The sequence below is a fragment of the Mustela nivalis genome (genome assembly GCF_964662115.1).
Source record: "Mustela nivalis genome assembly, chromosome: 3".
Lineage (NCBI taxonomy): Eukaryota > Metazoa > Chordata > Mammalia > Carnivora > Mustelidae > Mustela > Mustela nivalis.
In genome coordinates, this window is record NC_139022.1 from 77248135 (window position 1) to 77270587 (window position 22453).

The 22453-nt window shown below is 42.4% G+C and overlaps 1 protein-coding gene across 5 annotated transcripts in view; it reads left to right on the forward strand.

Annotated features, from left to right (window-relative positions):
• Positions 1–22453, forward strand: part of LOC309861689 (uncharacterized protein) — an 88573-nt gene that overhangs the window by 37956 nt on the left and 28164 nt on the right. For 2 of the 5 annotated variants that reach the window (XR_014310137.1, XR_014310138.1), the window contains exon 3: positions 1905–2046. The exons of the other annotated variants lie outside the window; for them this stretch is intronic. The gene's annotated coding sequence lies outside the window, so the exon portion shown is untranslated. The remainder of the gene's footprint in view (positions 1–1904; positions 2047–22453) is intronic. 5 annotated transcript variants of the gene reach the window in all.

The window sequence follows — 22453 nt, forward strand, 5'->3', positions numbered from 1 at the left end:
ATCTCATCTCTCCATTCTCTGTGTCACCTGAAACTTTGACCAGTTCATTGGTTAATTGCTTATCTTTCTTTCACACTTTCTTGAGTACATCTAATGATAGGGCTATCATCTATCATCTTAAAATGCTTTTGTAGTGTGTATTCTTTTACAGGCCAGACTGATTCAATGTTTAACATTGGTTACGTTTAACATCCTTTGTCTGGGTGTTCCATAGATCAAAGAAAGGTAGATTTCCCCCTGTTGAGACTATTGCAATAACAAGATGGAGGCAGCTTTAGCTTGGGAAAAAAAAATAACACCATCTCAGTTTTTGTTTTTTGTTTTTTAAAGTGAAGGAGCAGAGGAGGGGTAGAGGGAAAAAGAGAATCTGAAGCAGGCTTCACGTTCAGTGCAAAGCCTGATGCCAGGTTCGATCTCATGTCTCTGAGATCATAACCCAAGCCAAAATCAAGAGTTGGACGTTTAACGGACTGAGCCAACAGAAGTGCCCCAACTTAGTTTTCTTTTTAAACTTATTTGGATTTTGAGGGAATGATTTCGAAGTAGTTTGGGAGAGTTTTTCAGTGGCTTGTCTCCTCATCAGGTAAAGACTTCTGGAGGGGATAGACTTTCCTGTTGAATTTTGATTTAAAAGGCTGGGAGTAACTTCACTAACTGGAAGAAAGGAATGGCTAGGGAATGAGGCTAACGTCGAATAAAATGGGAACGAGAAGTGGGAACCAAGAGGAGAAGAGTGAGTAGGAGGCACAAAAAAGACATTTTAGAGGAGTCTGGCACACTAAATATGGCAAATTTTATTTGTAATTAGATCATGACTTATTTTTAAGTGTTTTTTGTTCAATAAATAAATAAATGTTCTTTGTTCATGTTAGACTATAAACCTTTGTGAAAAGATTCACCACAACTTTGGGTGTGAATTGATACCAGAGACAGGACTGTGATACACTCAGTGGGGCTGTGGTCTTGTCACTCCCTGCGCTCAGGCTGCAGGCAGAGTGAATGCCAGGTACTTCTCGGAGGGGTCACTGAATGAAGTACGTGATCAGCCGTCTAACCACATGTTGGGGTTCTGGCTGGAGCTGGTACTGGGTGACAGGGCACATTGTTTTCCAGCAAACAGCGGATTCCCCCAGTGTCTGAGCATACTGGTGTTGAGTTGTATGGCAATGACTCCTCAGGACACTAAGGTGCCATTTAATGGACTGTTCCTTTAGTGCCATTTAATAACTCACAATCTTAGTGTAGTAAATGGCAGTTAATTACTGGCTCTTTGAGCCCCAGGGGAACCATTTAGTAATTACTCCTTCATTGCCATTTAATACATTTCTGTCTTGTACATTAAATAGCTCTGAGCAGCAATTCATGGCCCCGTCCCTGGTGGCTGCTTCTAGAGATACTCTTCTGAAACCAGATGGTTGCTGAGGCATAGGGAGTGTAAAGGGGCCATAAAATTTTTTAAATGAGCGGTCGCCAGACTTGTGGATATCATGGACCCCATTTTGTTTTCATTTTTTAAAAATATTTTATTTATTTATTTGACAGAGATCACAGGTAGGCAGAGAGAGAGAGAGAGGAGGAAGCAGGCTCCCTTCTGAGCAGAGAGCCTGATGTGGGGCTCTATCCCAGGACCCTGGGACCATGACCTGAGCTGAAGGCAGAGGCTTTAACCCACTGAGCCACACAGGTGCCCCTCGTTTTCTTTTTTTAATGTTTGGAGACATACAAAAGGTGGTTAAATTTTTTATGTTGTGGTTTTGTTTCCTTCAAGAAGCCAGACTCAGCACATTGCCTGGGTAAGGCATGGTAGGCATTTGGTAAATATTAGTTGAGTTGAATTAAGTTACGTGTTCTAGGACAGGAATTTTGTTAATGACACCCAGTTTGTTTTTTTATTGTTTCATCAGAGCTCATATTGGAGATGTTGGTTTTGTAAAATGTATTTGCCAGTGTGGCCGACTAAAGGGATTTCACTGTATGCAGGGGTCGTGAGAGTTAAACAGCAAATGTGAAAACTGGAAGGACCTCAAAACAGATGGTAAACATAAGGTAATTAATATTGTCTGCTGATAAGACTATGCAGAAATGATTAATTTTTCCATTATATTAAGTTCTGGGGGAACTCTGAGATGTGGAACTGATTAATCCGAAGACAACTGATACACAGGCTATTGTGTCTTGGTTCCTCAGGTAAATTTGTGACAGAACAAAGGAGGAGGTGAGTCAGTAAAGGTGATTTAGTTAAAATTATTACCTTAAAAATAGAAGCATAAAGGCACTGCTTTTACTGTGATTTTTGCTTATTGTAGAAACCAAGTGTGTCATAAGGTGACTTGTCTGAATTCTGTACAGCATGGGTAGTATCCTGGTCAAAGTGGTGATCATGATGATGTAAAAAGATCCTAAAAATCCTGGTGAGTATTTTGAAGGGTGGTGGAAGGAAGGACTGACAGTCTACAGCATGGAGAAGGGGTCCGTGAAACAGGTTGCTGGAATGGCTAAGGACCCTGTGGTGCCATCTCTTTCCCAGACACATGTCCTCCTGTTCCGAGGCTGGGCCATGTATCAGTGTGTTCTGCTTCTAACACCTGACAGAGCCCAAAGTTGCATGATTGCCTGGTTGTCCTGTAGAAGATTTGCTCTTGTCAGCTTATGGACAATTAATTGAAATACTTCTTTTTTTTTTTTTTTAAGATTTTATTTATTTATTTGACAGAGAGAAATCACAAGTAGGCAGAGATGCAGAGAGAGAGAGAAGCAGGCCCCCTTCTGAGCAGAGAGCCCGATGCGGGATTCGATCCCAGGACCCTGGGATCATGACCCACACCAAAGGCAGAAGCTTAACCCACTGAGCCACCCGGGTGCCCTGAAATACTTCTCATTAAACCCTTCTTCCTAGTACAGTTGAAGGCCTAATTATACCCAGCCATGCCATGGCTTCTGTTGCTTGGCAACACATACAAAGTCCACAATGGGGCTGGATATCCTTTTCTTACCAGAAGTAATAGAAACCTCCTATTCCATTTTCTGATAAAACACATTTTAACAGGTGAATTTCCAGACACATTATTTCGTACAGGTTCATTTAGCAAATTACTCAAGTATAAAACTGTTGTAAGCACATGGCTTAGACATAACATTAAGCACATTCTATCAGAAAATTCACCGCATCTTTAATCCTAGGCTTAGTGCTACGATTTAAATAAAAGGGATTTAGAGAGTTCATAAATGCAAAGACTGAAATAAATAAACAAGATTAAAGGAACTGTTTCCTGAGCAGCACTGATACACAGTTTCATACCTTCTTTCTCCCTGGGGAGGCTGTTGACTTTATTTTAAAGCCAGCTTTCAAGAAGTTGTAGTGTAGGACATCTGAGTGGCTCAGTTGGTTAAGTGTCTGCCTTTGGTTTAGGTTGTGATCTTGGGTCCTGGGATCAAGTCCCATGTTGGTTCCCTGCTCTGTGGGGAGCCTGCTTTTCCTTCTACGCCTGCCTCTCTGTCATGAATAAATAAATAAAATCTTTTTTTAAAAAAAGCTATAGAGTAGACAGGTATTTTAATAACAGAGATAAAGAAATTAGGGACCCCTGGCTGGCTCTGTCAGCAGAGCATGCGGCTCTTGATCCCAGGGTTGTGGTTTTGAGCCCCACATTGGGTGTAGAGATTACTTAAAAATGAAAATCTTAAAAAAGATAACTTCCATGATCCGAATGTGTATGTGTTGTTGGCATGAAAATAAATTTCTCTGATCACATGGCAGCCTATTATTGGTCTCTGTTTTGACTTTCTATCGTTTCTATTTCTTTAGCAGCTTTAAACCACCGTAACAAACTGTGGTTGATTGAATTCTCACATATCACTTTCTGATTAGGTTCTGAAATTGTATCCGAGTGGGACTATTAAATGGTTTTCAGTGGTGGGTACACAGTATTGCACTTAAAATATTGAACGTTATTGTAATTTTACATTCCCTATAGCTGCATTTACCACATTCTCATTTTGAATAGTCCATTTAGCATTTAATCATTTTAGGTGTCATGGTGTGCTTGACTAGCCCCATATATAGGACATTCATACTCTTTCCGTTTTGAGGCTGGTATGAATAATCCTGCTGCAAACTTTTTTTTTTTTTTTTTTTAAAGATTTGAGAAAGAAAAAGAGGGAGAGAGAGCACGTGCACATGCGCCCAAGCTGGGAGGGAGAGGGAGAGAATCTCAAGCTGACTCCCTGCTGAGCATGGAGCTCAATGCAGGATTTGATCCCACCACCCTGAGATCATGACCTGAGCTGAAATCAGTAGTGGACATGCCACTGACTGAGCCACACAGGTGCCCTTGCTGCAAACATCTTTAAGTAGACTGCGCCCCCCCCCGCCCCCATCCTACCTCAGGGTTCTTCTTAGGGATATATTTCCCCTGAGAGAAATCCCTGGTAAAGAATATGGCCTCATGTTGCTCTTGTTCCATATTCCTACTTCAAGAGTCCACTGAAGAGATGCCCTAAGAAAGGAGAAAATGACCACAAGTGAAAAGAATTGTCTCTGAGATTGGAAACCTTTTCACTGGCAAGAGACCAGGTTTTCAGATACCTACAGTGAGACTTCGTGTGCTATCCATTGGTCAGTAAGTGAGTTCAGTGTGGTGCTGAAGAGCCCAGCCTGCGTACTTAGCCAGGTGTGGGGTCACATCTGCTGCTTTACCCCTCCGAACCTCCAGCTTCCTACTGCGCACGTAGTAGCCCCTGCCTCGTTGTGGGTGGTGGTGAGCTCTAACTGCAGTACTGTGCTGCAGGGCCATTACTTGGCCTAGGCCTCGCTGGTACTGGATGCTTAGTGAGTGGAGAGATGCCGTGATTTACTCTGACTTGGGGGGCCCTGGGGTAGCAGGCCTCTGAGTTGGGTTTATGTAGTGTTGGCAAGTTGTTCCCCAAAGTCCTTAGGCTCTAGGATGCTTCTTGGGTGTGTTGACTGAATTCTGGGTCGGCGTTCTTCTCCCCGGGGTTGGTTCTTGCAATGCGCTCATTCTCGGGTTTGTATGTAAGTGGATATGGTCAAGGGTTTCTGTGATTCCACCCCTGGCCCCAGGGCCGATGCTTGTTCTTCAAGAACAAATAAGAGAACAAATCTAATAAGAATATCAACCATCCCAGGGCACCTGGGTGGGGCATTTGGTTGAACATCCAACTCTTGTTTTTGGCTCAGGTCATGATCTGACAGTCCTGAGATAGTGCCCTGTGTCCGGTTTTGTACTCAGTGTGGAGTCTGCTTAAGATTCTCTCTCCTTCTCCCTCTGTCCCTCCCACTCATGCTCTTTTACAATAAATATTTTAGAAAAATATTAAAAAAAGAATATCAACTATCTCTATGCAGCAAACATACCATTTTTTCTGGTATTATACTTTTTCTGTTTGGGTAATAAAAGTAGAATTTGAGAAGGATGTGTTCCTTTCATTCCTGTTTCCTTAGCTTGAATAAAATGCCTTTAGAGAAGGTGGTGGATGGAAATTTTAATTTGTTGGGTATTGTAAGAAAATCTTGCATCTTCTCCTTTCCTGTAACATTAATAGAAATCTTTCTGTCTTATAGCCACCTAATTTTAAAAAGTTAAAGAAGCATCAACATCATGTGGGCCTTAATTTTTTTTTTCTTATTTCCCTTCTTCATTGCCATCATCATCCCTTTTACCCATGTGTGTATTTTGGGATCAATGACGTGACTCTCTCCAGAGTATGTATTGGGTAGGCCTTCCTTTTCTGGAAATTTCATGGAACCTTTTTGTTGCTGTTGTTTGTTAAAGATAGTATTTATTTATTAGAGAGAGAGCATGCACAGGTATGAGCAGGGGGAGCAGCAGAGGGAGAGGAAGAAGCAGACTCCCCACTGAGTAGGGGGCCTGACACTGGCTCAGTCTGGGACCGTGGGATTATGACCTGAGCCAAAAGCAGATGCTTCATCGACTGAGCCACCCAGGGGCCCCCAGTGGAACCTCTCTTAAATTTGGAACATATTCCATCAGTGTTTTTCTAGAGTCTAAATGTGTGTGTGTGGGGGGAGGGTGTTTATGTGTTTTCTACATAAATATCTATTTTTAAAAGTTTTTAATTTTTTGATTTTAAAGAGTTAAATTTCCCCACTCACCGACTTTTTCATATTGAAGTTCAACCACGACATTTACAATTGTTCAGCAGTGTTTAACTAGGGATGAGATGGTCTCCATCTGCTGGATGATGAACTGAGGCTCTGAGGCAAATGACTTTTGGGGATCAGACTGATGGGTCAGAGAACTAGCTCCCTGCACCCTTCCTCAGCCTCTGGCTTCTCTTCTTTCTCCAGCAGGTTAGTGGGTGGCCTGGTGAGAATGCAGCCAACATGGGGACTTTTATTCTGTGATTACTCTAGCCCTGGGGAACTCAGGTGAGGGGCTGGAAAGTTCTGTTTTGTTTTTTTCTTTTGTTGAATTGATCGGTGGCATAAGTTTGCTACATAGAGATGTACTTACTCTTACTAAAGTACTCTTTACTTTAGAGTAAATACTCTTACTAAATTTCTTCCTCATCTGTTCCTAAAGAACCAACATCTCCCTGTTGGGCAATCTGCCTACCTCACAGGGACTCTTGCCCATGGGTATTAATTCATACACACACCTGAGAATAATGTGTGTGGCTACTGGGCACTTCCTCTGAGCAGAAGAATTCAGGGAACAATCCATGGCTCTGCACTCTAGGGACCCTCTGCTCTGGGATTTGAATTCTCAATGGTGGTTTTGTGAACATGGTAAAATCACCTCAGCATCATAAATCTCAAGGCAAACCACATCACTGCTTCAAGAAAAGGCATCTGTTCAGTTACCTTACCCTCACAAATATTTATCATCCGAAGTGACACCTCATTTTGCCTTTCATCACCAGACCAAATGGTAGGCGTTGTTCTCCTTCCTTGTGTTTCCACAGTTTTTCCTCAGAGGCTTCTCTGCCTGTTGTTACTGGGTCTTTCAGACTCGAGTGCCTCCCTGGCCTGCAGGGTCACTCCTGTGTTGAGACTGGGCAAATGGCAGACATGCTGGTCAAGTGTCGTTTGTTTCCGTGTACTTTTTAGTGTTTTCGGAGTTCTGGTGAAATTTTTTTTCCCTTTAAACTGCTAAATTTGGGTTCAGACACAGGCCAGAAGGGAGCTTTGTCCTGGTTGTCTGCTATTGATATTCCGTTGTGGAAAGTATTTTCTCAGTCAGAACATTCACTTTAGTTACCAACTTCATAGTATTTTGTTAATAATATCTCTCTGGGGGGTAAGTATATTGTTTGCATGCATTCATTAGTCATTTATCTCTCTGAAAGCTTTATGATTTGATTTAGCAGAGAAGTTATCTTTGGACCCAGGTCATAATTTTAACTTCTCACCAGCCCCAGCCGCAACCTGAAAGAGCTTACTGATTAACTCCTAATGTGAAGCTGGTATGGCCATTTGCTGGGAGCATAACGTGAAAGAACGGGGCTTTGTTAGGGTTAGTATCTGGTCTGCTCACTTGACAAGAACAGCTCTGTAAAATTTTGTCTTAAGAGGCTCATCTGAATGAAAAACCTCCCCCTTGAGATTTTCAGAACTATTTGGGAATTTAGTAGGTACATGGCTATCAACTTTAGTCTTTCAGTGTAATTTTCACCCAAGATAAAGCTCCCATCATTTGATGTCCGTTTCCCTAGGAAGTAGTTCTTTCCCGAGAGGGTACTGCTTGCTCCTTATTCATCTGAGAGAAGGATTAATTGTTAAGGGACACAATTAAGATTTGCTTTGTCACTTAAAATTTTCTTATAGTCAGAGATTTGACTCTGAACAGCCCCTTCAGAAATTCTGTGTTTTCAGGCATTTTCTTTTTTCTTTTTTTCTTTCCTTTCCTTCCTTTGCTTTTCTCTTTCCCTTCCCTTAACCCTTCCCTTCCTTGCTCCCCCTTTCTTTCCCTCCCTCCCTCCCTCTCTTTCTTTCTGTCTGTCTTTCTTTCTCCTCCTTCCTTCTTTCCCTCCCCCTTTCTTTCTTTCTCCTTCCTTCCTTTCCTCCTTCCTTCCTCCCTCCCTCCCTTTGATTTCTAAGTAATCTCTATACCCAGCGTGGAGCTCAAACCTACAACCCTGAGATCCAGAGCTGCATGCTCCACCGACTGAGAGAGCCAGGCTTTCCCAAAGAGAGCTCCAAAAACTGTTAGTAATTTGGGGGATAACTTGATTAATTTCCAATTTGAGGGTTCAGAAGCACTCACCATGATAACGTCATCTGTGCCAGGTCACAAGTAGACAGGATCCCCAGGCTAGGCAGTAAGCCTTGCATGTTTGTTATTTGTTGAATCCCTGAATAGACAGGCAGACTCAAAACCCAGTTCACATTAATTGAAAAATAAGTGTGGGGTGCCTGGGTGTCACAGTCAGTTGAGCAACGGATTCTTGGTTCCGCTGGGGTCATGGTCTTGGGGTTGTGGGATCCAGCCCCCCATTCAGCACTCTGCAGGCAGTCTCCTTGGGCTTCTCTCCCTCTCCCTCCCTTTCTGCCCCTCCCCCTGCATGTGTATGCACGTGCTCACAATATCTCAAATACATAAATCTTTTTATAAACTTCAAAAAAGAAAACCATATCTGTAACACTTGGGAGGACAAAAGAATGGTGTACTATAACAAAACAAATAGTACCGCTGTGCCAAAAAGTACTGGAGAGCAGTGTGATACCAACAGTTACAATGAGCTCAGCATTTCCTATGACTTGTTGCTTGAAAAACCAGGCATAACCATACTTAGATTATCCAAGGGGTCTGTATGTTCCAATTTTGCACTAATGGGGCTGTCTCATGTTTGAAGGCTTAGCACAAATGTGATAATGCTTACCATGTTTTTCTTTGGAATGTTATTTGAAATATAACATGGAAGAAAATAGTTTATGAAGTTATTGGCTAATCAGTGGATAGACATTCATGATTATCCATTGTTCTCATTGAGAATACTTGGAAAAGCACTATTCTGGAACTCCTCCAGAATGCTTTCTCGGTCAGAATGCAATGTCGGATCTGTTTTGATCAAGTGAATTAAGTTGTATGGTGAAAACAATCTCATTGTAAAGTTGTATTGACCCAGAAGTTTCCAGATTTTCTCTCTTCATGGTGCTTTAAGTGTTTTGATAATTTTTTCAAAAGAAACACCTAACGGTTTTGCTTATTAAGTAGTTAAACATAAACAATTTAGTAAATATTTATGTCCTAATAACTGAGCTGCCATTTGAAAAAGTAAGCCCTATAGATTATAAATAAAACATGCTTTTCTTTTAAGATTTAAAAATTTATCTCATTCTTAAGTACCATTATTTACTAATAATGTGTCTATTTGTTGGACATTGCACAGCTGCCAAACCTTGGAATTAGAGTAGACACTGCCACACACATTTTCTTCTCCGTATTGATTTTCAGAAAAAAAACTTTCAAATATTTTCAAGTAATACAAAAAATGTTGATTTTCAAATAAGATTTTTATCAGGAATTGCAACAAAACAAAACAAAACCCCAAAAGCCAAAAACCACCTTTTCACAAACACATGGATGATGTCATGTAATGTAATCTGTGAATTAACATGAACTAGTAGTTTGTTCAGTGTCCAAAACTTCACTGTGTTTTCTTTGAGAAATTGGAATCCCCTCTGTCCTCCTGTGAGTTCTCTGTGACTCTCCAGGGCACCTTGGCACATGGTGTGGGAACCTGGGTCTGAACCTTTGTTTGTTCTCCATAATTAAGTCAGAGTTGCCTTCAGGGGCCAGTATACTTACAGCATTATCTAAAAATTGGCTTTTGTTGGGGACGCCTGGGTGGCTCAGTTGGTTGGACGACTGCCTTCGGCTCAGGTCATGATCCTGGAGTCCCGGGATCGAGTCCCGCATCGGACTTCCAGCTCCATGGGGAGTCTGCTTCTCTCTTTGACCTTCTCCTCGTTCATGCTCTCTCTCACTGTCTCTCTCTCAAGTAAATAAATAAAATCTTAAAAAAAAAAAATTGGCTTTTGTTGTTAGTTTGTGGTTGTCAAATTTTGGTGAGCAGCAGAAACATTTCTGGGCTCTGTATCCCAGTAATTCTGACTTATTATGTTTGGGATGAGTCGGTGGAACCCAAATATCTGTATTTTTAACAAGCTTGCGTGGAGATACTGATGCATATGTAGCTGGAGAGCTGCTGAATTCCATCACAAAGCTCTGGAGTTCAGGGACTTGTTGCTCTGCACTTTAATCTTCTTATTCCTTTTTATTCCTGTAATACAGCATGATGTACATTTGACAGATGTTCATGGAATGCGCTAAACTTACTGTCCCTTACGTCACTTCTCTCTCCTTCCAGCTTTCCTTTTGTTCTGTTCCTTAAAAGGCAAAGGAAAGGAGGGAAGGGTTCTTAGAGTTTTGTGACTTTCTAAGCCTCCTGTCCATGGTCAGTTCCTCAGTTTCCCACACAGATCCTTTGAGCCTGTTGAATCAGTCTACTTGTGTACCCTGGGATGCGCTTGGTATATTTGTCTCCTCCTCTCCTGGTTTATAGGTGGGACTAGGAGATGTAAGTTTCTAGGGTTGGGAGATAATTTTTAAAATTTATATGTCTTAGGCTAGAAGAGACTTTGTTGTTATTTGATACAGGGCTTCCATTTTAGAATTGAGGAAACACATAGAAGAGATGTGTTGTACCCAAGGTCACATGGCAAGTGGAAAGCCAGGCTTAGAAACTTTATTGCCTGGCTTCCTGCCTGGTGGCTGTGTCCACTCCATTCCAGGCCCACCCCATCTCCGGACGGCAGTGTGGGTCATCATATTTAATCTCTCAAAAGCCGTCCTAGATCATCCTTGATTTCTGGGGGGATGTTTTGGATCCTCATACTTGATCTTTGGGGCACAGTAGTGGCTTATTTTTTACTTTTTCCAGTCTTACAGGTGATTCTGATACAGAGCAAGGGCCGAGAACTGGGCTTGGCATTTTACCCACAAAATTAACACATTTGGTGTGTTAAATATTATTTTGCAATTTATTTAATCAGTATTTACAAATTGAATTTCTTTTTAAATGTTTGAGTTTTGATTTCTTGTGAATTTACAGACTTTGAAACATGGGCAACTTAAGAGTCACTTAATTTTGTGGTTTAATGGGAAGAAGGCAAAAACTTGAAAGAGCAGAAGAAACCATCAAGATTCTCATGAAAGGAGGAATTTGTCTTTTCTGGATGATTATAAATTGTATTCTGTCAGTATCTGAATGTAGCTTGTTGTGCTCTGGACAGCATGTCCCTGCTCAGGGCCCCTTTCTCCTTTCTGGTTCCTAGCTGGATTCTGAGTGATTGGGGATCTAGGGGCCTGACTTTGGACAGTCAGAACATAGCTGTAGTAAACACTTTCCAGCAGGTGCATGGTACCTTCATCCCTAAGCAGAATTGGCGTGACTTAGATAAGGATCATAAGGATTAGCCAAGGAAGGTCAGTCATTTTTACTGTTTTTCTCTTTATCACATTTCTGGTATATTTTGAAGAGAAGACCAACTTAGGCTGAAGGAAGACTGGGCGTTAGAAGACTTGTGGAAAGTACTGAAATTTTGCAGTTCCAGAGCTGCTTTACTCAGATGTACAGTCAAACCATTCATTCATGCCTGTGTTCATTTGACCTTTATTCACTCGCTCATTTACTCTCGGTGTGCTCTTCCTCCGGGCGGCTGCTCATCTCCTGTGAGGTGATGTGGGACTGTGTTAACAGGCTTGTGTTTCCTGAAAGCCCAGCCTTTTGGAGTGAGGACACTTTCTCATTCCATCTTTCTCGAGAAGTAATCTCGTAGTTGTGCATCTTTTCAATTTAATTTCAAGTAGTATCTGGCTGGCTTTAATCACAGACATTATAATGATATCATAAGGGAGGGAAAATGTGTAATTGGGCATCACATGAAGTTGCTTGTAATTTATTGTAAATCTTGTAATCTTTATATTCAGTTTAGTTCACAATAGCTGGAGGACTGAGAGGGCTACTTTTTTTTCCCACACTAATGAAAACGTGTCTCAACTTCATTACCCAATCCAGAACAAATTTAACCTAAGTCCACAAATAAGAGTGATATTACTTAATACCATTACTGTTAATTTAACCACCCCTTTCTCTTATACTGCCCTTTGCCAGGAGTGTTTGTCAGGAAAAAATGCTTTAAGTTTGAGTTTCTTTTCTGTCTTATCCTTGTCTGGAATACCTTCTAAAAAGGCACAGTTTCAGAAGGAGGGAATGCCATAGGCTCTCCTGATGATCTGGGACTGCTCATCATGCCTCCTTTACTGAGACATCGTGTACCATGGTAGAAAGGCCGTGCAGATGGTGGGAGGCAGAAATCTGTCCACTCACTGTACTAGGGTTGCTTTTAAGCACTGACGTGGCTTAAACTGCATTTGACCTGGTGCTTCGGATTCAAGCCAATAGGTGACTCATTATTTCAGATGTTTGGTTTGTGCTGTTATAGTTGAAGCAATCTGTAAGGAAAATAAAAGAGCTTGTTGTAAAAATACATCTGTCTCCAGGAAGGAGAATCCCTGTGTCCTGGCCGGAGGTGGGCTGTCTGCACTGGCTCTTCTGGCTTATTGTGTTACCTTAGGTGCTGGTTTGGCACAGTCCTGGGAAACGTCCATCAGTGTACATATAGAGGCAGTGGCAGAACATTCTCATGTTCTTGTACATGAGCTGGGAACATGCTGCCTGTGAACTTGGCTGTCCTGGTCCCTGAGAGATCACTATGCACTTTGAGGATAGGCCAGCTGGGTGCCAGTCACCAGGGTCCATCCTGAGAGAAGGCACACAGGGCTCACAGCCTTTCAGAGGGCTAACCTCCTTAGGCGGTTTCTCTCTGAAGTTTGAGATGCAGCAAGCAATTTATATTATTTCTTTGGTCATTGAAGGCTGTTCATTTTTTATACATGATTTACTAATGATGGAATGTTTGGCTTTCTAGAATCAAAGACTTAAAAAGTCATTTAAAAAAAATCTTTAATTTCTCTGCTATGTTTGTAAGTAAAACATTCTGCTCAATTTAATTTGTGCTCTTTCTTTTTTCTTGTGTCTTGGTTCTTAACTATCCCAGGAGAACACTCAGGAAAAATTACCAAATCCTTCCCCAAACACTGTGGTAAAGGGACTGTTGAAGATTTGTACAGTTGTGGCTATGAACAGTTTAGACTTCCAGTCATTACTACTTTAATATAGAATATTGATTAATTTGTTAGACCATGGTAACTGTCAGATCCTTTAAAAAAACAAACATTTTAATCTCTATACCCAACCTAGGGCTCAAACTCAACCTCAAGCTGAAGAGTTGCATGCTCTATCCACAGGGCCACCAGGTGCCCCTGTCACATGCTTGTTTTGAGAGTATTTGGTTCGGCCTGTGATAGCTTCTGTTTACTGAGGATGTGTTAGGAACTTCGTTTTTTCCTTGTACATAGACTAGAGGGCATATATTGCAGGTGCAGTGGAGAGCAAATACTCAGAGTTTAAATAACATGTCCACCACCACAGAGCTGATACTTAAGAGCCGTAAATGCTGACCTCTTACATCATCCCAACTTGGAGGATGTCTCTACACAAAGCTCTGCTGCTTTACCCTGCTGAAACTGGGGGCAGGGGTGGGCAGAACTACCATACAATATAGTGCTAAATATCCTTCGGCCTCTCTGCCTATCTAGTGATATGTAAAAAGTCCTCCTTCAGAGAGACAGGATAGCATCATGGTTAAGAGCAAGGACAGCTGTCTCACTCTCACACTTAGTAGCCCTGAAACCTTCGGCAAGTTCCTTACCCTTTTTATGTCTTGCTTTGTCCGTCAGTGGATAAGACAGTACCAGAAGTTGTGAGGTAGAAATCAGTGTGAAGTGTTAGAAGAACAGCTTGTGATGAGCACTATGCAAGTATCTGCTATTTCTGTATGTTATTATGAAGACTGATAGGCATGAGATGTCCTCTCCAGCGCCCCAGGTCCACTTGTGGGATGCTTTGGAGTAGGGCAGCACGATAAGAAGGTCATGACCTGGCACTTTGGGAATGAGGCACTCCTGGAACCATGGTCCAGTCTTTACCCTCTAGGCTGTGGGCATAGCTCCCAGGTTCATCTGCACATACTTGGTCTGGGCGGTCTCTGGTCTGGTTGCCTGTTTTCAAAATGTGCACAGCCCCCATCCTTACCACAGGTGTTTTGAATACATCATTGTGCATTCAAACATTGATTTCCTATCCTAGTCTGTTGTCCATAGATTTGAGCTGGTATGGCCACAAGGGTGTATCATAAATGATAGCCTTTTGGAGGCAAGGCTGGCTCTGTGAGGACCTTGCAGAGCAGGTTTTTTGAAAAGTTTTTTTTAATCATGAAAATGCTATGTTCCAGGAGTGTGAACAGGAAGGGAGAAGTACTTGGAGGAGGCAGAAACCCAGAAGGTGGATAGATAGTGGTAGGGGTGTCTGGGACTTGCTCTCTTGACTGCTTTAATCCTTTTCCCCTTCCTTAATTTAGGGAACCTGGAGGATTTCTTATCCATCCCACTTCAGGGCCTGAAATGTCTCCCTTCTGATTCCCACGATGAAGGGAAGTGAGTCAGGCATTCCTGATGCAGAAACCGCACTGCCTGGGAGAGGACTCCCCCTGGAGCACCGACACCCCCAGCCCAGCCTCCCCTTGGTCTTTGGCGTAGTGCCCATGTCAGAAGCAGGTAGTGACCCCCACCATGCTGTAGATGACCGCTCCCCGCCCCGAAGGCCTCCGTGATGGAGATGATGCACAAACTGCCAAAAACTGATATGGAAACTGCCTTTTGGTTTTTGCTTCATTTTGTTTTCATTGTGGTGAAACGCACATAACACAATTTGCCATTGTTACTTTCTTAACTGTATAGTTCAATATCATTAAGTACATTCACAGTGTTGTGCAACCATCACAACCGCCCATCTCTAGAGCTTTTTTTTTTTTTTAATCTTGCAAAACTAAAATTCCATACCTATTAAATAGTAGTTCTCTCGTCCCTTCTCCATCTGCTCCTGCCCGCCATCCTTCTGCTCGCTCGCGCTCTCTCTCTCTCTGGATATCACTACCCTAGGAGCCTCACCTGAGAGGAATTGTATGGTGTTTGTCCTTGTGTTGCTGGCTTATTTCACTTAGGGTGATGTCCTCAGGGCTCATCCGTATTGGAACGTGTGTCAGAATCATCTTTTTTAAGGCTGTACGTGATTGCAGTGTGTATATGCCACATATCATGGATTCATTCATCTGTTAATAGGGACTTGGTTTGCCTCCACTTTTTGGTTATTGTGAATAATGCTGCTATGACAGTGGGTATATTGCTGTTGGTTCTATTCTGCGGGGATATTAGGGATTCAGGAGTAGAGCCGATTCTGCCTCTTTGCAGGTAGGACCTCTGTATAGCTTTGAATTTTTTGGAAATGAAGGAAGAAGAACAACCTGGATCTCTAGGTGTAATTCGGCTGACTCTCTGATAACAGAGACCTGGGGTTTTCACTGCTGTGCGGAGGGATCAGGCAGAAGTTAATGCAGAGGAAATGAGAAGCCAAGGAAGCAAAGGATGTTCAGAAAGGGTCAGTGTGGTACATAACTGTGAGACTTAGAGAAGAGGAAGAAAGAACTCTGCTGCCCCCCCAGAGTGGAGGATTTATGCAGTTTTACCCTGGGACACAGAAGCTGCCTAGGAGAAAAACACAGGTTAGCTCTTCCTTGGTGGAACCACCAATGTCTCTTAGACACAGGACTGGCCGCCAGGTTGGGGAGGCTCCTTCCGCAGGGTGAGACCGCGGTCCTCCGTGGTCCCCTTCTGAGCTGCTGGGGCAGAGTGCCTTGCCACCTCCGAGTACTTCTGGTCTTTCCAGAGTGCCCTGGATGGAATTCTGTCATTTCCCTTTGATCTCTAACTGTAGGTCTGTGTTGCTGTTAATAAGAATATTGTACTATTTGCCAATTTAAGAATATGTGTTCTTGACCACTGTGAGAAGATCACCAAATGGAAATGGCTCGAAAAAAGCCATTTCTGTCCAGAAACTTCCCAGATGTACTGTACAGTGCACCCCTCACAGCTGCCCTGTACTGGCTCTCGTCATACCCGTCAATCACATGGTCATCCAGTCGCATCTGCCCAGATAGAACCATAAGAAGATTTGATGAGTGTATGTGTTGCCCTTTATTATTTACTGCCCATTTTATGTTTTTTTTACTCCAACTAACAAGCTTCTTGTTGTTCCTTTAAGTCCTCACAGCACAAGATTTCCACTGACTTCTCCCCTCGCTTAACCTTGCACAGTATTTGGTTATAACAATACAAATTATTCCCAAAGAATGTCTTGTTTAATAGTCGTCAGAAAGAAAGCAAGCTTAGGGGTGCCTGACTGGTTCAGTCCTTGGAGCTTGTGACTCTCAAACTCAGGGTTGTGAGTTCGAGGCCCACATTGGATGTAGAGATTACTGAAAAATAAATTCTTAAAAATAAAGGAAGGAAGGAAGAGATCCATAAAGATAGGGGGGTGGAAATAAAGATGTTAAGGATTGTGGAGCAAAAAGGATTGTGAACATTTTCTTTGAGTTGGTCTCAGGATTCACTGAATTTTACATGGTCATCCTGTGTTTCTTTCTTTCTTTCTTTTTTTAAGGTTTTATTTTTATTTATTTGACAGAGATGACAAGTAGGCAGAGAGGCAGGCAGAGAGAGAAGGAAGCAGGCTCCCCAATGAGGAGAGAGCCTGACTCAGGGCTCGATCCCAGGACCCTGGGATCATGACTTGAGCTGAAGGCAGAGGCTTTAACCCACTGAGTCACCCACGTGCCCCTCATCCTGTGTTTCTATCCCAGCAATTCTACCTGGCTTTTCCTAGATGATTTTGTTGAAAAGCAGTGGCAAAGTATGACTTGTCTTTTCTGCTAAAGCCTTAACAGATAGTTTATTCCCAAATGTAAACATTTTAGTAAGCCTTTTGTTTAGTGACTCATTAGTTTGATGAGGGAAAATGTCCTAATAAAGATAAAGAAACTGTAAACTGTTTCAAAAGCTGCAGAGAGAAAAATGTTAGGGCTCTGTAGGTCAACTACTTCCCCTTGTTCTGGGCGGTTCATTTGTTGCTTGGTCATGGGAACAGATAATCTGGTCATTTAAGGTTATGTCCTCATCTTAATTCTCTTCTGTAAATTTATACATACATCATAAGTCCTGGGTGTTTTACTTCTGTAGTGTGTGTGGATAGCGACTATGTATGAATTGAGTTGATTTTAGGAAAAACAGTAAATATCATTTCCCTCTTCCACAAAATAGCATACAATATGTGTCTCTAGGTTAGCACCAAGAAGTAGCTTGGGTAATTTTTACTAGTAAGCAATTTGATTTTCTCAGAAATATTGTAAACACCCAGGTGTATAAAGAGTCACAGATCCCTAAGTAGAATCAAAGGTGTGAGAGAAGAGGAACTGTCCCTGGCTCTGACTGTGGTAACATAAGGCATAAGCTGCATTATCATTTGTATACAATTATCCTGGAGGTATTATGACCTTATGCTCTACATTATTTTGGTAAGATTAAAAATTCCAGTGTGGATGTAACTATTTCTAGCTTTTGTAGGAGTGTTAAATGAAGTATAAACTTAATCCATGTTAAATACTCTTTGTAACAAAAGCATATCGATCTTTAACAAATCCATGAGGAAACATCATAGAGGTTTTTTAAACAGTTCCTTAACTCTCACAAGGTAATTGTGTGTCTCCCCGATTCTCAACCTTTTTGGGAGGAAGATTCACTTATAAACTGAAAAAATGCATAAGGTGAGAAGGGAAAAAATGGATTTAATATAGTCATTAAAAATAAAAAACCAAGAGGCAAAGCAGATTGACTTTGTGGGCTGTGGGTGTAGTATAAAGAACTCAAGAGTTTGTTTTACTAATATAATCCGTTAATGCCTTTATCTAGGTTTGTAGGTTTGTATCTGTTCTCTTTTGAAAAGGAAACATAGTGATCAAAGGTGGGCCTTCATTACAACATAACTGTGTGTGTGTGTGTGTATGTGTGTGTGTGTGTTGTTAATCACCACACAGTGTACATCATTAGTTTTTGATGTAGGGTTCCATGATTCATTGTTTACATATAACACTCAGTGCTCCATGTAATACATGCCCTTCTTAATACCCCCACCAGGCTCCCCCACCCCAAAACCCCTCAGTTTGTTTCTCAGAGTCCACAGTCTCATGCTTCGTCTCCCCTGCCATTTCCCCCCACCTTCATTTTTCCTTTCCTTCTCCTAATGTCCTCCATGTTATTCCTTATGTTCTGCAAGTAAGTAAAACCATATGATAATTTACTTTCTCTGCTTGATTTACTTCACTCAGCTTAATCTCCTCCAGTCCCGTCCATGTTGATGCAAAAGTTGGGTATTCATCTTTTCTGATGGCTGAGTAATATTCCATTATATATATGAGCCATATCTTCTTAATCCATTCATCAGTTGAAGGGCATCTCTGCTTTTTCCACAGTTTGGCTGTTGTGGACACTGCTGCTATGAACATTGGGGTACATATGGCCCTTCTTTTCACTACATCTGTATCTTTGGGTTAAATATCCAGTAGTGAAATTGCAGGGTCATACGGTAGCTCTATTTTTAAGTTTTTGAGGAATCTCCACACTTTTCCAAAGTAGCTCTACAACTTGCATTCCCACCGACAGTGTAAAAGGGTTTCCCTTTCTCCACATCCTTCCAACATTTGTTGTTTCTTGCCTTGTTAATTTTTGCCATTCTAACTGGTGTAGGATGGTATCTCAGTGTGTGTGTGTGTGTGTGTGTGTGTGTGTGTGTGTGTGTGTGGTTTTTTAAAAATTTCATTTATTTCTTTGACAGACAGAGATCACAAGTAGGGAGAGAGGCAGGCGGGGGTGGGAGGAAGCAGGCTCCCTGCAGAGCAGAGAGCCTGATGTGGGGCTCGATCCCAGGACCCTGAGATCATGACCTGAGCCGAAGGCAGAGGCTTAACCCACAGAGCCACCCAGGCACCCTTCAGTGTGGTTTTGATTTGAATATCCCTGATGGCTAATTATGGTGAACATTTTTTCATTTGTCTGTTAGTCATTTCATACCAACATACCTTTAAACTTGTCCCCCATTTTTTGGTTATTATTGAATGGATTTTCCTGGATGACCCTCCAAAAGATGAGGACATAACCTTAAATGACCAGATTATCTGCTATAAGTCTAGTCTTGTGTGAAATTTTGTGCCTTTGTATTTGATACAAGAATATTTACTAGCAGATACAAGCCAAGTTTCATAATGATATAAATGTGTTTTACTTAGGTGTCTTTCGAATAACATAAACTTATGAGATGTTCTTTGTAAGGTGTGGTCTTGGATACTACACAGATCATGTTTTTCAGTGACAAGGTTTAATTCTGGGACCTTTTAACTTCTCAGAATTGTCATCCAAACCAAACTTGAGTGGAGCAAGGATTCCATGGATGGACAGCATTCATGGATTCATTTCACCGACAGTTTTATCCCCTGCTGTGGGCTGGGCGTCACGTAGGACCTTGGGTATATGAGGTGAAGAAGGGGTGCTGGGCCTGGGGGAACCAACCCAGGGTCCGTTGGACGGGACCAACCAGCAGGTGTACTGCTGGGGGACAAGGGCTATGTCCAGGTCCATATAGGCTGGGACATGGAGCAGGGGTTCTTTCTCACCTCAGTGCTCCCAGAAGGGCAGGGGGTTGGGAGGAGTAGGTGCCCGTTGAACTGAGTTTTGACTCTTAAGTCCAAATCAAAAGCTGTTTCTTAATAATAGACTCTGAACCACACTGTTTATGTAAATTAGGTGACATTCTAATTTTGGGGGGGACTTTGTTTTTATATTCTTCCCACTTCCTATCTAATGGAAACAAGGCAATGGAAAGCATAGCCTGGGTTGTTTAGAGCTGCCCTTGAACACCGGCTGCCACCTAGTAGCTGCTCCACCTTTCTGAACTTCACATAAAAAGGGAACAATAAGATAAGCTCCATGTGGGCGCCTGGATGGCTCAGTGGGTTAAGCCTCTGCCTTTGGCTCAGGTCATGATCTCAGGGTCCTGGAATTGAGCCCCACATCGGGCTCTCTGCTCAGCAGGGAGTCTGCTTCCCCCTTCTCTCTGCCTGCCTCTCTGCCTGCTTGTGATCTCTGTCTGTCAAATAAATAAATAAAATCTTAAAAAAAAAAAAAAAAAGATAAGCTCCATGTGTGGGTTCGGTGTGCGAAAGCATAGGTGGCAGTAATGATGAATTCCTCCTCTTCCCTTGGCACACTGAAGTTGAACACCTTGAAAAAGATAATTTGTTTTGAAAGGTGCTTGGTGAAACAAGGAGGAGAGCAGGGTTAATAACAGGGCACTGAGAGTGGCTAATATTGGGCACCATGTTTGTTTGTTTCTGGCACTATTCTAAGTGCTTTCTGTACATTTCCTCATTTGATCCTCTCAAGAATTCTGAATTAGGTGCTATTATTTCATCCCCATATCAATGATGAGAAAATCGAGGCTCGAGTAGTTAACCCTGCTTGTGCGGCCCCAGAGCTCTTCGCCACCGGAGTGGGGTTTTTGAAGAGGATCACGAGGAGGGCAATGATGGTCAGGCCTAGATTTTTCTTTTTCTTTCCATAAAGATTTTATTTATTTATTTGATAGAGAGATAGCGCAAGGAGGCAGAGCATTTGGCAGAAGGAGAGGAAGAAGCAGGCTCCCTGCTGAGCAGGGAGCCAGATGCGGGACTTGATCCCCTGAGATCATGACCTGAGCCAAGGGCAGAAACTTTTTTTTTTTTTTAAGATTTTATTTATTTATTTGACAGAGAGAGGTCACAAGTAGGCAGAGAGGCAGGCAGAGAGAGAGAGGCTCCCCGCTGAGCAGAGCCCGATGTGGGACTTGATCCCAGGACCCTGAGATCATGACCCGAGCCGAAGGCAGCAGCCCAACCCACTAAGCCACCCAGGTGCCCCGAAGGGCAGAAACTTAATCGACTGAGCCACCCAGATGCCCCTAGATTTTTATTTTTCATCCTTTGAAGAGCACTTCTGTTTACTTTGTTACATATGTTCCTCATAAACAACAGGAGATGGCTAGAAATTGGGATAGAAAGCGTAGGTTTCCTGGAGGGAAGCTGACTTACCTGGGACTACCAAATCTGTATGTGGCCCAGTAGGCACGAAAGCTTTCCCCACCTGATTCTTGGGAGCATTCATGGAATGAAAGGACAGGATAGCAATCCGGTTAACAAGTGGATGCTCTGAAATTTTTAAAATGTCTGACGGGCACAGGGAGGTTCATTATGTTGCTCAACATAATGTCATGTCAGTGGCCAGCTGTAATTAGGAAGGGCAGACCCAGCTCCAGCACCACACGGCTTCTGAGCAACCCAAGTGTGGGAGTTGAAATCCTGATGCTTCTATGTCTAGGCTGCTTGGAGCCAGGGTGCATCCTTACACCACCCTCTAGGAGTTGGAAGACACTAGGGAGGAATGCAGGTGGGACAGGGACTCTCTGTTGGCTTCCACTGTCTCCTCCATGGTCACGAGGGCTCTTTGGAAAGGTGAGTGAGCAGCTACAGCCAAAAGAGAGATGTCGAGGATTGGGGATGGTACAGAGAACCTGGGCTGCCTCCTTCCAGCGCTAATCAGCTCTCTCTGCAAATTGAAGGCTCAGCACAATTTTAAAGAAAGCGAGAGAGATGAGAAACCAAATAAGGCTGGATGGACCAAAAGCCTGTTGGAATTATGTGGTGTGTTGCCCTGTAGCTGGGGATTCAGTTACAGATGCCTGTGATTATGGCCTTTGCAAACAGTTGTCAGAGAAATTTATAAGATTTCTAAAGGTTGGAGAAGAGCAGATGTGGAATTAAATTTCAAGAACAGCTACTCCTAATGGCTTACATGTGGGTATAGGGTATTTAGGATTCAGACCCAAATCCCTGTGTCCAAGAGGTGTGGGATGCAGGGATAAAAGCCGAGATTAGAGATGTAGGGGTTTTCTGGTGGTCTTTTCCTGAAGTATTGTTTATTATTAGCCCACAGGCCGTTCAGAGCAGTGGAAATCTTCCGTAACAGTTAGCTTGCAAGGTCAAATATAGTTTTCGTTTGTCCTGTTTAGTAAGATGGCTCTGATCGGCTTCTTTGCCCACAGGCATCAACCATGCCAACAGATAGACTGTGAAAAATGTGAGTCTCTATGACCAACTTTAATTGGCCGTGCAACAGATTTTATAACATTAGCAAAGTTTGGGGTATTTAGGTTTGCCTTGTTTTGTATCTGTTTTTTTTCTCAATTCATATGGCAAAAGCTTTAATGACTGTAAGAAATGCCTTTTTTATTGACGATGAAGAACAAGATTGCAATGATAGGAGTAATGATAGTAATCTAACAGTTGTTCGTTTTGAGGCAAAAGGTG